This window comes from Atta colombica, unplaced genomic scaffold (genome assembly GCF_001594045.1).
Source record: "Atta colombica isolate Treedump-2 unplaced genomic scaffold, Acol1.0 scaffold153, whole genome shotgun sequence".
In the NCBI taxonomy this organism is placed as follows: domain Eukaryota; kingdom Metazoa; phylum Arthropoda; class Insecta; order Hymenoptera; family Formicidae; genus Atta; species Atta colombica.
The window spans coordinates 2,287,045-2,295,078 of record NW_017259243.1 but is presented as its reverse complement, the minus strand read 5'-3'; the positions used below and the strand labels follow the sequence as shown (position 1 = coordinate 2,295,078).

The following is an 8,034-nucleotide window of genomic DNA, read 5'->3' as shown; positions in this document are numbered from 1 at the left end:
GACATTATATGTATCAGAAGCGCATTATGTAATTCAAAGAGAATAACAAATAAATACATAATTTCAATAAAGCGTAGAAAGACTTATACTAGATCAAAAATATATGCTCTCATTTTCTAATTTAAAATGAAAATTTCCAAGATAACTCGAAGAGCTTTGTTATTAAGATAAATTAATATTTTATAATATAATAACAGGTAATTTTTTTTCTACAATGTCATGTAATTGCGATAGGTCTCGGCTTGACAGAATATAATAATCTTATTAATCGATTATTACACGATTAAAATTGTAATTTTATTGATAACGCAAATAGAACAATTTTACCGATAATGCAATATACAGCGGAGCTAATAGTAACTCGAAAAAATTGTAGATGAAATGCTCGAAAATTCGTGTAAATGAAAGAGATTAAAAAGATAGACTTACCAGCTGGATGGCTCGTTGTTCACTTTTACTCGTCTCGATCGTTAACAAACGTCTGACTATATTCCCCGATAATTCCTCGCCGATAGCGCCACGGAAAAATTTTGTCATATACAGATAAAATGTTCTTAAATCATCACGGGTTGTTTTTATCTATCTTCGCAATGCGATGAATACATCAACTGTCTTCTCATGAAGGATAAATTGATGTAATAAACACAAACGGCACTCCAAGGAACGTGGCAGTTTTATTGAATTATTTTGCCATTTTATGTTTGCCATTTTTTTGTCTTTAATGGATTATTATATTAGATGCCACAGAAAGTTTGTGTCGTTTTTTTCAAGAAATATTTATAGAAGAAAAAACGACATGGACTAACATAGTGTATGTCGTATAATTTACATCGATGTAAATTGTTTAGTAACACACATGCCTCCGAAACACGATGTAATATGTTTTAATTTAAATGTAGAATAAGTAGAGAAATTGTTGTTTCGACTGAATTTTATTTAGATAGACGATATACTTGCCGAGAAATATTACGTATAACTGCGAGTCGAAATGTTACGAGTTACAAGGCCGGTATTTATAGTTGATTCTCTTATATGTAAGCCTATCTTATCACAAGGTCGTAATAGGTAGAATATTATTAAAGATGATACTTAAAATAAATACAGACTACAAATACTGGCTACAAACAAAAATTTAAACAGTCAGTTCAAGATAAAATTTTTATTAAGATAATAAATACTTTAATGGTAATAGCTACTTAATGATTTTTCAACATTGAGAAGGCATTATTAAAATGCGTCGCGCTATTGATCATTTTAATTATCACCTTAACAAAGATTTTTTTTAAATTGTTAAAATTATTAAGAAAAAATTTTAAGAATTATTGCAGAATTTATCCTTTTTTAACTATTTAAATAATATATAATAATAATAATAATAATATATATGTAAATAATACCAAATTTGTCAGAAACAAATTTTATAGTGTCTACTATAAATCTTGTTGGCAAAATTCTAACAAAAACAATAAAAGAATATTAATAGAATGTAACAAATCGATTGTTATCATATTTTTTTAATGTAGAATCTATATATCAAGTAAATCTACCATTTTTGACTGAGAAAATAAGATTAATGTGAATGTATTATGATAATTCTAATCAGCAAACTATTGATGTATTGCTAATTGATGTTTTGCTTATTGAATTATAAATAGCATTATGAAATAGAAAATTATATTGCAGATTTCCTAATCATAAAATGTCAGTATTACATTATCATCAATTAAAATTTAACGAGATATTGTATGATTTATATTTAATTATTCATATTACATAAATTACGTATGGAATACGTATTAGATTAATTTTTTCTATATAATAAAAAACACAGAGAAAGGGAAAAGAAAACAATTGTCTGTTTAAACTTTACTTTATTACATCATTCTGTTAGAAATAATACACAAAAGTTTTTCCGGAGGCGGCAGAGGTCTCCTTACTGCGGAACACGCAGGATACGCGTGGGCGTCGCCCGTTCGTAAGTGAAAGCCCCTCGCGAAAATTGGCAAACCGTCGCCCGCAACCCCTCCGTGCATATTTATATTTTTGTGTATGTGTTTATTCGTTGTTGTGTATGCTTATATGTGTTAAATGTGTGTGTGTTCGTGTGTGACCGTGTGCAATTTTCAATTTTATTTCAAATCACTCCAGCGACCGCGCGCGCGCTCGCCAGCACGTTGTGTCTAATTAAGAATATACAATCTTATAATAATTATACTTATATTATATTTATATATTTATATATATAATATGTATATCGAAAGAGAGTCTGCGAGGGACCATAAATAATCGCGCGAGTCGGCGGCGTGGGGAAGGGTCGCAGGATCGGTTGGCGAGTCGATTTTACGAGTTTAAAATGGAAAATGCCTGCATAAATGCGCCATTAAACGGATATGTAGCGCGTAGAGCGACCTGAGCGCTTCTTTTGCATTCTCTTTTTATAGAATCGCCTATAGAATTTCAGCACGTCGACGGCAAATCTGTATCTCGTTATCTTCGCTTCTCCTTTCTGCCAGATCTGACATGAATTAGGGCATTGATAAGAACGAACGATCGAAAAATATCGATCTCAAGTCTATTAGATTCTATTTTAGGATTAAATTCTAATATATTTCGCATGTCTCTCCTCCCCTTCAGACGTTTTTCCAGACATCTTTTCAGATTTTTTTTATGTCATTTGCATATAATATTCCCGGAATGAGTCCTGATTGTATATAATCAAGAATCTGAGAAGTTACGCGAGGACGAAATAAATGAAAATGTTATACGAGCCTTGCAACTTCCTTATTCGAAAACGCTCGTCCTTACGTCTTTTTATCGTAATGATCCTCGAGAAGTGAGGAGGATCCATTAGAAACATTCAACAAGCGTGAACGTATTTGATTATTAATACACGATGCTAGCACAATTATGAAAATTATTACTAAAATAAAATTAATATAAAATTAAAATTATTTGAAAGTAACGCGTTTACAGCATTATTAACAAAATCCTAACAGATAAAACGTACGGTTAAAAATTTTCTTTTTACACACTTGCAATGTTTTTCTCGACTTCCCTTCAAAATTCGCTGCGAATCGCTTTGAAAAGTTCTGTAAGATTTCGCGTATGTATTACAACAGCAAAAAATTATACTAGAGTAAGTATATTCCATTTCATCCGTAATATTTTATTAGAGCGATTGCGTCAATTAACAGATCTTTCCTAAGCAGAACAACAGGTCATGATATATCATTTTGAATCGTTATCGAATGAATTTTAATGAAGGAATTATCAAATATTGCTTTTAATAATCATTTTAAAATTATTTTGATACCATTTTTGTGTTACAATGACTTTATACTTGGACAATGACTTTATACTTTCTGCTTGGACTGTAACAATTTCAAACTAGTTTTCTCTTTTATCCGCTTGTTACGAGCGACTCAAATAAAGGATGAGAGTAACTTTGGAAATCGAAATTTGTAATGTACTCTCTGTTTGTTTTCATATTCTCAATGCCATAGAGAGCTAATCATTTCAAAATTCTTCGAAAATCTAAAAACTTCTTTTGTCATTGCATCTTTAGATATTTGTCACAATATTTGCGTTAATTTCATGTTAATTTTTTTTTTCATGTGTTACATTTCCACCTCGAGATTTTCTCTCATTATCGCATGCAGTGCGTTTACTGTCTATCCATTTTAGCTTTTCGTAGCTGCATATTATCAATTTTTTTCTGTTTGAATACATAAGAATGGACACTCTATTTTGATTTTTACATCAGCAATTGTTTGTTAAAAAACCACGTTTATATGTATAATTCATATAACGCTATTATCAGTGAATTCCATGAATCGTTCTCATGAATTCACATGTCATATTCGCCTTATAAATAATAAGTATGATCCTATGCAGGATCCTTACATTTAATTATATATTTCATCTTGTATAAATACCTTGCATAAATACAATTGTTATCTTTATTCGCTAATCAATCACCATCGATTGGTTTAATACCACAATCCATTCTTCAATTACCCGAGGTTTCAAATTCGGCCTCTTTTCAAATCTTATTTAACATCATTAACGTTCAAAAATATTTCGTGTCTCTTTGACATCGTCACGTTTTAATAATTCTTCGTGCATTTTACGTTTCGCGTCTGATCGGATTTCTTTTGCGGCATTGAATTATACGAAATGACAATTTCCAGAGTCTCGCTAGAACGAGAACATATTACAATCACGCAAAAATCAGATATTTCATACACCGCGTATAAATATTCTCCTAACTTTATTCATTGCAATGAAATAAGCTACATATTTTAATTGCAATTAATAGTACGCTCGCGAGTCTCTTACATTTTCATCTTTTCGCCACGACGCGATTCAATACAGGAAAGCCTTGGATTCAGTTATGTAGTTGATTTATTTGCGTCATATTTCTTGCCTTTGTTCTGTTTTCTTCTATCACTCTCTCTTCCTCTTTTGCAAAGCACTAGTATTTGGTTTCGTGCGAAGAAAGCGTAGAAACTAAATAGTACTTGCAACAGGATAAGCCTGTTTATGTATACGCGTGCAAACGTAAATTACATAACATCTCTTCCGCACACAACGTAATTCTCCCTAAAAATCGGAGGTTGCACATTACAAGCTGGAAAAAATTTTAGGCGATAGGATATTTCGGTGTATTATGCGAATATTAAGTTAGTTCTTTTTTCGGGGTTCTCTTTTCATTCTAAAAAAAAAATTCTCTCAATCAAGTTTTCTCTTTTTCTCGATATAATTTCTTTCTTGCAGTCTAATCTTTATATTCTACCCGATATAAAAAAAATTTATATATACTCAAGTATAAATATATATATGTAATTATATATAAACTTTTTTTACTGGACATCTTTAAAGCTTTCGAAGATACGCAATCGCGCATTCTGAAGCAAACTATCTAACATTTAGATTAATTAAAAGGAATACGTTGTGATATCCGAATGTCGAGGATATCATCATCGTACGATTGTTCTTCGATATTCGCACTTCAAAGAATTACAAATCATGTGCAAAAAGTATTTTTACACAAACGTAAGTATACAATACGCATAGCCAGTGAATAAAGAGTCATTAGAAAACATATGCTTCTGGTATCTGACTTTGGTAAGAATTACATCTGCGGAGCACCCAACTAGCCTGAAAATCGTGACATTCGGGTCGATGTTAAATTACAATCAGTGTTATTAAACTGATGAGGATTCTCGATCCGAACGTCAACGTGTGACCAGTGATCTGTCCGACGAACCTCGTTCGTTTCTTAGACGCTACTAACTAACAAAATAAAGCGATACCGATAACTCGAACGATCACGCTGATGCACAAAATAATTCAGAAGCGAAAGCGGGCGCTCTTTCTTTTCACTCCATTCGAAAAACCTCTGTGATTTTCGCGGACGAAGAAATCTCTCTTAGAAAGATTCAGATTAGAACCAATAGTAAATTTAGTATTACAATTAATGTTCTAATATTAACATTTTCTCATTCTTTCACAACAAGATAATCGAACATAAAGAGCACCAGCAGTTCTCTTTCTTCAGGGCAAGATTGCTCGAGGATCAAGACAAAAGCATGGAGTAGACACACTGCCTGTCGAGGTAGTTACAAGCGACGAGCCCTTTGTATGTTAAACGAGAAAATGCGAAGTACGCGTCTGCAGAAACGTTCGTGGCCCATTTGATAAAACGGCGATGACGAGAAAGATGGTGATTCCCTTGATGGTCTTGTTGGATACGCGTTGTCGAGAACGTCACGCAGATTAAATGAACGAAAGCTGTTAATCTCCTTTCGTTTATTCGTAATTTTACTGACTAGAGCGTCATTTGCGCTGAATACAATTAAAATTATCTTTAGAACTAGAACTAAAGAAAACATCGATGACAAATCTTTCCTTTCTCTTTTCTCTTCCTTCTCTTCGTCCTCTTTTCATTCTTTCTCCTCTTCATCTTTACCCTTTGCTACGATTGTGAGAGTTATAACTGCATACGATCTCGAGAACGATACCACTCTGATCTCACGTGCGTTTCGCATGCAGGCGACGCAAGAGCGACACATGCACGTTATAGTTCACATACATTTGCCTTTGAGTCTTTTGATTATTTTTTTTTCTTTTTTTTTCGACGACCCTCGTATTCTGAAACAAATGTAAATTCACGACGACTATCTTCGCCAATGTGCAATAATACGCAACGTATTAAGCAACGTTAATACAACAACATTTCCTTCTAGTTTATCCGCAGAATGGGAACGCGTATACGTTTCTCATGTAAACGTTGCTGCACAATCACTTTTCTCTTTCCTCACGCTCTTTTTCGTTACGCACAAGCATTGTAGAAATCGGTATAATTTCGACGGGTTGAAATTCTTGCGTACACGAGAAAAAGCCTCGCACCAATTAAGTTTCATTTTTTGAGTTTCGCAAACGAATTCACACAGGTAACTTTCGCGTACCTCCATAAATTAATGAAATTATACTGATCTTAATCTCTGACCCTGTGTTACGCACAGAAAAATAAAATCCTATCGCAATCTCTTCTGCCCTTTGCACTGCTTCTTTTTTTCTTTTTGCACAATACCGAGCGCTACTTTGTTCATTTGATGATAAAAAAAAATATGAGAAACGATATTCCAGCAATTCTGTCTGTCACTGATTAGAAACAATGCGCTCGGCTATGTCTCGTAATTTATGTCTTCCTTATTTCTCTACCACGCATAAAATAAATGACACTAGTATTCATGACACTTCCAGTTTGTAAACCATATCATCTTTTGAAGTAATTTAAAAAAAAATAGAAAGAAAATCAAATATTGTACATTATACGCTTATTTAGTGATATAATTAAATATTAAATAATTATAGACTATAGTTCGTGTTAACAAAAGTGAACTTAGCATACAGTCTGTGTACAAAAACCAGGATTTACAATAGCGTTTGTCTAAATCTCAATCTATAATAGGAATATAATAATTTTTTTATCACATATAAAAAGCGGTTGTCTATATGTACATGTCTGAGTAAGATTAGGTACCATTATCATTTAACCAATAGAAGTTATTATAATTTGGTACACTGTTTAATTCTGTATTCGATAAATACGAATAATAATAAGCAATACGTCATTACTTCCTGGTGTCTTGACATAGTCGTTGGTTTTTCGCACGAAATCTTATGTATACATACGGCTCGCTTATTCCACACGCGACTTTTTTTTCTCTTTTCTCTCTTTTTAAAGATTATTTTTATATATCTATATATAACACACGTTATTTAATAAGTCAGAGCTATGGCCAGTTCATAAATTCGAGGGTCGTTCGTCGCATAGTCCACGTTCTCTCCTATAGAATGCATCTCCGTTATGTAATATGTCGGACGATTGCCGAAACGATGTACGCCATGATCGCTTCACAACTTTTGCGAAAAGACCACAGCTCTATCAACGATGAATCGTATCATACAACGATACAAACTAGTATTTGTTTGCTCCATATCCTTTTTGCGTCTCACTACCGCTCTTTTCAATTCCTTTTCTTCGTAAAAATTTGGACTCCAGATAAGGACAGGTTTCGTTTTCAAGCAGCTGCCCATACATTCGACGACTCAATGTCGTATTTAACATGTACGTTATAATAAACGTCATAATAAACTAAAGTGGCCCACATTTTGGGCTCTGAAATACGTTCCGATCTATCTCTTCATCGACGAAATTATCTCTCGTCGTATTCCACGCGTTTTCAATTATACAACCTTCTAAATTCTTTTCACTTTTCTTTTCTATAGTCAACTCAACAAGCGAAGTATAAGCAATCAAATTTGAAGCAACAACTTGATTCTTAAAATCTACCTAAAAGTACAATGGGAGTCGCACAATGTCGAAGGCACAACTCTTTCAAATCGGTCGAACTGAAAGAAAGCACAACAGGAGGCATCATTGGCGTATGTTGAAATTTAGCAGCGCGGCAGGCCGCCGATAAAGTGTCTTTCTTCCAGAATGCTCGAGTTATTAAGTACAAGAAG

The 8,034-nt window shown here is 33.1% G+C and overlaps 1 protein-coding gene across 1 annotated transcript in view; it reads right to left on the bottom strand.

Annotated features, from left to right (window-relative positions):
- LOC108685526 (hydroxyacid oxidase 1) overlaps positions 1–506 on the bottom strand; it is a 12,039-nt gene extending 11,533 nt beyond the window's left edge. The window contains exon 1 of the mRNA XM_018190363.1: positions 430–506. The gene's annotated coding sequence lies outside the window, so the exon portion shown is untranslated. The remainder of the gene's footprint in view (positions 1–429) is intronic.
- Positions 507–8,034: the final 7,528 nt, after the last annotated feature.